Genomic DNA, 6147 nt, shown 5'->3' with positions numbered 1-6147 from the left:
CTGGATCCAGTACGTATCCAGACCAGATGGTGGATCAGCACCTAGAAAGGACCTCTACACCCCTGAAAGACAGCGGAGACCAGGACAACTAGAGCCCCAGATACAGATCCCCCCGGAAAGACCTTGTCTCAGAGTAGCACCAGGACAAGACCACAGGAAACAGATGATTCTTTTGCACAATCTGACTTTGCTGCAGCCTGGAATTGAACTACTGGTTTCGTCTGGTCAGAGGAGAACTGGCCCCCCAACTGAGCCTGGTTTCTCCCAAGGTTTTTTTCTCCATTCTGTCACCGATGGAGTTTCGGTTCCTTGCCGCTGTCGCCTCTGGCTTGCTTAGTTGGGGACACTTCATCTACAGCGATATCATTGACTTGATTGCAAATAAATGATGGGATGTGGGAAAATAAAATGATTCGTGGGACTCCCGCAAAATAAAAATTATCTAAACTGTGTCTAAAACATTTTATTTATCTCTTTATATTTATTCATAATTGACAGCAAGCTAGGCATAGTTTCGATTTATAACACGTGTTTAAAGAGTTGCACAATGTAGCCAATCACAGACTCAGCTGTTGATTTCTGGAAAGCAGTGGGAAATCTGAAGTGATTATGTAACAATCTACTCACTGCAGTGCTGTGAATGCGTGCTCACAAATTAAATTTATGCATTTAGCAGACACTTTTATCCAAAACGACTTACAGTGCATTCAGGCTAACTTTTTTTTTACCTACCTTGTGTTCCCTGGGAATCGATCCCACAACCTTGCACTGCTAATGCAATGCTCTACCACTTGAGCCACAGGAACACTAAAGTCGAAATAACGAATGCTCTCGTTTAATCACACGAAGTGTAGACATTGTGAAAGATTCATTGTGCGTATATTGTTATAACCAAGACTTTTATAAGATCGCGATTAACTGAAATGTGAGCTTTTAGTGATAATAAAGGAAGCGCTGCTTGCATTCTGCCATGCCAACCCATGCTTGCTTTTCTGTTAAAAATAACAGTGGTTTGTAAATCTTGATGTTTAGCCTAAATAATTTTATCAGGAGCATTTATGCTGGAATGTTGTGGAGTCTTGAGGATGTTACGGAACATATAAATTTCTTCGATGTACTGAAAAAAATCTATATAGTTTACTTTTATGCTGTCTTTTGTAGGCGGGAGTGGGACATAACATGAATGTTAGGGGTAGGAGCGGAACCATATAAGGTATATTTCTGCAGGATCGGGTGGGCGGGCGGGCGCTGGACTGAAAAATCCATCCTGAACAGGTCTCTACCTTGAAACAAGCAGCGTTATTCTATGTGGTGATGTAATTTCGACTGAAACAGGAAGAGAGGGCGGGACATATCGAGCAGCCCCGTCCCCTTTTTAAAGTAGCCAATAGCATTTTAATTATACCTGCTCGAGCCAGAGACGTTGAGCTCAGAAAAGGCGCATTTGACCGCCATAGTCTAATAGATTCCCCCCTAGATTAAATTAGAAACTCTTAGTAAAACAAAATGGTGGTCATATGCTGAGGCGGTGTAGTTGCAATTGCAGTAGTTGCAGTTTTTAATAAATGCCGACTCGCTAATAATGATCCGCTCCATGCGATCGCCTCTCTGGACTGAAGCCAAAGTCCGGATATGCACCAACTGAAAGCATATTTGGGACATTCTACCAGAAACGTACATTTTCTATCCCAAAAGAAACAAACAAAAAGTAGTATTAACCTTCAACTTTAACACTGATTTTAACAAAGGAGATAGTGAATAATTGTAAATTATTGAAATCCCACCTCTGCACATAATAATTTTTGAATAATAAGCATTTTAATATGCAGTTACTCTTTAAAATGTCAGGCTCCGTCACAGACATGGCTGATATTGTAAGTGTGTTAAAGAATATGCTCTCTTCTGTACAAATATCATCATTTTAATGAGGATCTGTCCCTTATTGAAGGAAACATATAATTCATTAAAAAAAACACAGCTATCAGGCTGATTTTGCTTGTTTTGTGGGCTCTTAGATAAAGAATGACCATCAGGTTCACATAATGTTGTTGAATAAGGGGCTTTTTGGGTAAAGTTTGTTACCAACGCATTATTGTAAATATATAATCCAGTCTTTACTATCACTATATACCCATTTCAATAATTGTTATAATCAAAATAGCCATTTTTGGACTAAAATATACTTTGTGACAGGACTGACCATGGTGTGACAGGGTTGACAATGTTGTGACAGGACTGACATTTTTTCCATCAAGCATTACGATTTACATTAAAATGACCAGATTTTCTCTGTAAAACTAAAAAAACTAAATGTTTATAATTTGTAGTAATATACTAAAAATCTGTATTTAAATAGTGGATAAGTCTTTATTAATAAAAATTAACCAAACACAATTAACAATGGGAAAAGATAGTCTCGATTTTAAAAAGTGAACAGTGTTTTAATTCTCTAATAGGCCTATTATCAGCCTCTTTAAACCTGTGTATGCTACAAGTAAAATTCATTAATATATCCTATATGTTATCATATATCTTTACCCAGATTCCTTATTGAATCAGTAACTTAAGAGCTGTATAATAGAAGAAACAATACACACAGCACACTTGTCTTTGGTATTATTGTATTGTACAAAACCACACTTCTTTCTTGAGAAGGCATATGGATCCCCCCCGATCGTTTTCCAGCGACGCCGAGTAAAACCTAAAGTTTCTTGGGCATATTTTTTCAGTTTGTATTTTTTTAGAATTGACCCTGACAAAAGGCTTGTGATAACCCTCATGTTTGCAGTTCCTTGTGCCTCTTCAACGCGTTTTTGTAGGTCTTCAACCAATGCTTCTTGGAAACGTTCATGTTGATCTTGTTTGGTTCCATTCCTAGTGTATTGTCTCTTTGTATTCGGGGACCCTGATCTTTTGAGCAATCTCTCGAACCTTTTTTTATATTTTTCCTTTTTTCTTCTCTCATCACAAAGCAACTTTTTCAGTACTTTTAGTTCAACATGAAGCTTTCTCCTCGTCTTCTTGGAATGTTTTTGTCCAGCTAACTTTTGCCTGCCAAAAACATAGATTACATTAGAAAACAATTCAATATAAATTAATAATTAGTGTGTATGAGAGGGACAGAGTTTTCAGTGAGAGAGTGTGAATGTGTGACTGAAGGGGAAGAACCGAAGGATGAACCGACGTTCTGAATTGACCACCTTCTTACTAACTTAAATGTACGTTTAATGGGTATAATGCTGTATTACTTCAATAGTGAGTTATTCATAATGTTATGTGTGAGTCATCAGAAAGTTGGTCCTTGCTAACCATGATGGCCCTGAGTTTGGCTCTGTCCCTGGTTCTGGCTCTCCTTGTGGCTGCAAATCAGTGGCCTTTTGGTTCAGCCTGCATCGTCTCTGTTGTTCCCGCCATGACTTGCGCTTATGCCTTTGTTCTCTCTCACTCATTTCCTTAATACTTTTCTTCCTGCTATTTTTCAGTTTCCATCTGTCCCTCTCTTTCTGAAGATGCCTCTCCTTCCTATCTGGATCAGCATTTCGACGGGCCCGACACTGTCTTTGCCTCTCCGCTGCACTAACTGGTGCCATTGAAATCTGTTTGAATTTCATTGATTACTCATTATTATGCAAATATACAGTTATAAACATTTGTTCGTTTTTTTATAAACAAAACAACTTAAAATGCAGCTCATCTTTGTCGCAGACAAAAGAGAGATTTGTATATATCATTTATGAGCGTTTGCAGCATCAAAATTAAATTGAATTTGAATTGAAATTAGGCGTTTATTCAAAATAAATAAATAAATAAACAAATGTTAGCAGTAGTCAACATATTCATCTGCAATGAAACAAGAAGATTACCTGTGGTATTCACTACAAACAAGCAATGTATCAGGCCCCGTCACAGAATGTCAGGCCCTGTCACAGTGAAATGTGACAGGGCCTGACGTGACAGGGCCTGACCGTCAGCCATTTTAATAGCTATGACTCAGCAATTTAGCATGTTAGCATAAAAACTGACAACATTTCAGAGAGTATTTACACAAAAGATTTAATTTGTTCCAAATCTAAACCTATTGACATACATTTTCTGGGACATTATTGCGTGACAGGAACTGACGTAGTAGCTCGACCTCAGGTAAAAACATGCAGAAAGGCTTAAAATTACAAAATTCAAGGACAGAACTTACCTCTGGTTGGTGTCAGTGTGTGATGAGAGGCAAATGAGGTCACTTCCTGTGATTTGGGACCTTAAAGAGATATCACACACTTTTCTTGGAATCTTTTATGCAAGTGTGACAGGGCATGACAGAAACCCGGGGACACTTTTAAAAAATCGATTTATTTATTATTAATTCATTTTACTGAAGATTTTAATCGAATAATACAAATTATAACATCTTAAATGTGCTATGGTATTGTTTTTTCTATGAATTTCAAATGTATAATTATTATTTATATGATGTATAGAATTGAGATTTGACCTGGGACAGTACATTTTAGGGGTTCTTAATTTTAAAAAGGGTTTTTTAAACAAAAATAAAAAACAATTTAATCAAATACATAACATAATCTGTTGTAAAACTCTCTAAATTAATTCACTGTATGACAGTTTTGGGAAATATGTGGATTACACCAGTTTTATAAAACAATAGTAGTGCCAGGACAGCAAATGTACGTTTCTGGTAGAATGTCCCATTTACACTGTCTGAATCGTTCCCTATCACCTGCATTGTGCATTATGACACATTAATTGTACAGGAAATACTACACATTGAACAAGTGACCGATCTCAGCCGGCGCTTCAGCGTCTATAGTTATAATACAGGAGGCGGGCGCTTTGGATTCTAGAGAACATTTGATTGGTCAGAAGATTTGATGAGATGAAGTATGATGTGATGTCATAAAATTTGTTGAGCCATTTTGTCAGAAGAGATGAACTGCAAGCTTTGAATGCTTATATCTTCTAAATGTGAATTGTGTTACCGTTTTGGAGCACGCTGTCTTATAGATAACCTTAAGACTGATGCATACACCCAAAAAACTGAAATTTGGATTTCAGGGGGACTTAAAGTCCTTGGTTCGTGCTGACAGAATTTGCATGCTATTTGCTTAATTAGCGACAGTTGCCCATTTATAGTACTGGTGTTATCCTATGGTTTCAGGGTTTTGGAGAAGGGGATGAGTTCCCATTGCGAATGTTTCGCAATGTAGAGTGAACGCTCTCAGGGAGCCTAACCGGAGACGTTTTGTAGCGTCGCGGTGCGCGCTTGCATTCTCCCACCATGCGTCACCATCAGGCCAGTCGCGTGCGTTTTTGTTGTGAACTAGAGCGTCGAGTGTCAGTCCCGCGAGCATCAATTTACCTGAGCGGAGCGGCGCGTCTTTCCGCTGCAGTAGTAACAGGGGATTATTATAAATACGCAGGAAAAGTCTCTTTATAAACTTTATTTTCTGGATTAAATTCTGCGTGTGAAACATCAGACAGACGCGATGCAGCAGCCCCAGAACGCGCCGCAGACGAATGCGCAGAACGCGGATCCTGCAGGTGAGTAGCATCTGATCTGATCTGATCTGTAGCATCAGCTCATCAGTAATAACAGACCATGACTGTGACTGATAGACATTATTTGTTTATTTGCGTCTGTGTTAAGTTTATAAATGTATAGAGCTGTAAATGCCACATTTTTGCATTACTTAAAGAGATATTTTGCAATTAAACAAGTTGAGTACTATATGTGTTCTCTAAATGAAAAATAAATAAATAATAAAAACTTATTTAAACATCGATTTTTCTGACTAAGTTTTTTTCTTTTTCTTTTTCTTTACGTTGCAGAACATTCAGAAGTAACCTTCCAGTAATGTTTGCAAAATTATAAAATGAAATGTGGTCTTAACATTTGCATAACAAAGAAAAAGCGTTTTTAAAACATTTAAAGTTTGTTTGTTTATTTTGTTTATCAGAAATCAGGTTTTCTTAACTTAATGGGAATGTTAGCACATGTTGTCAGGAATAGTATATAAAAATATATGTAGATGTATATACTTGTACAACTTTATATATTCATGTGTAGCTGTGCAATGGTCAAGTCAATTTTATTTGTATAGTGCTCTTAACAATCATACTGTTATGTCTGTAATGCGT

This window comes from Carassius carassius, chromosome 6 (assembly GCF_963082965.1).
Source record: "Carassius carassius chromosome 6, fCarCar2.1, whole genome shotgun sequence".
Taxonomy (NCBI): domain Eukaryota; kingdom Metazoa; phylum Chordata; class Actinopteri; order Cypriniformes; family Cyprinidae; genus Carassius; species Carassius carassius.
Note: the sequence above shows the minus strand (reverse complement) of the source record.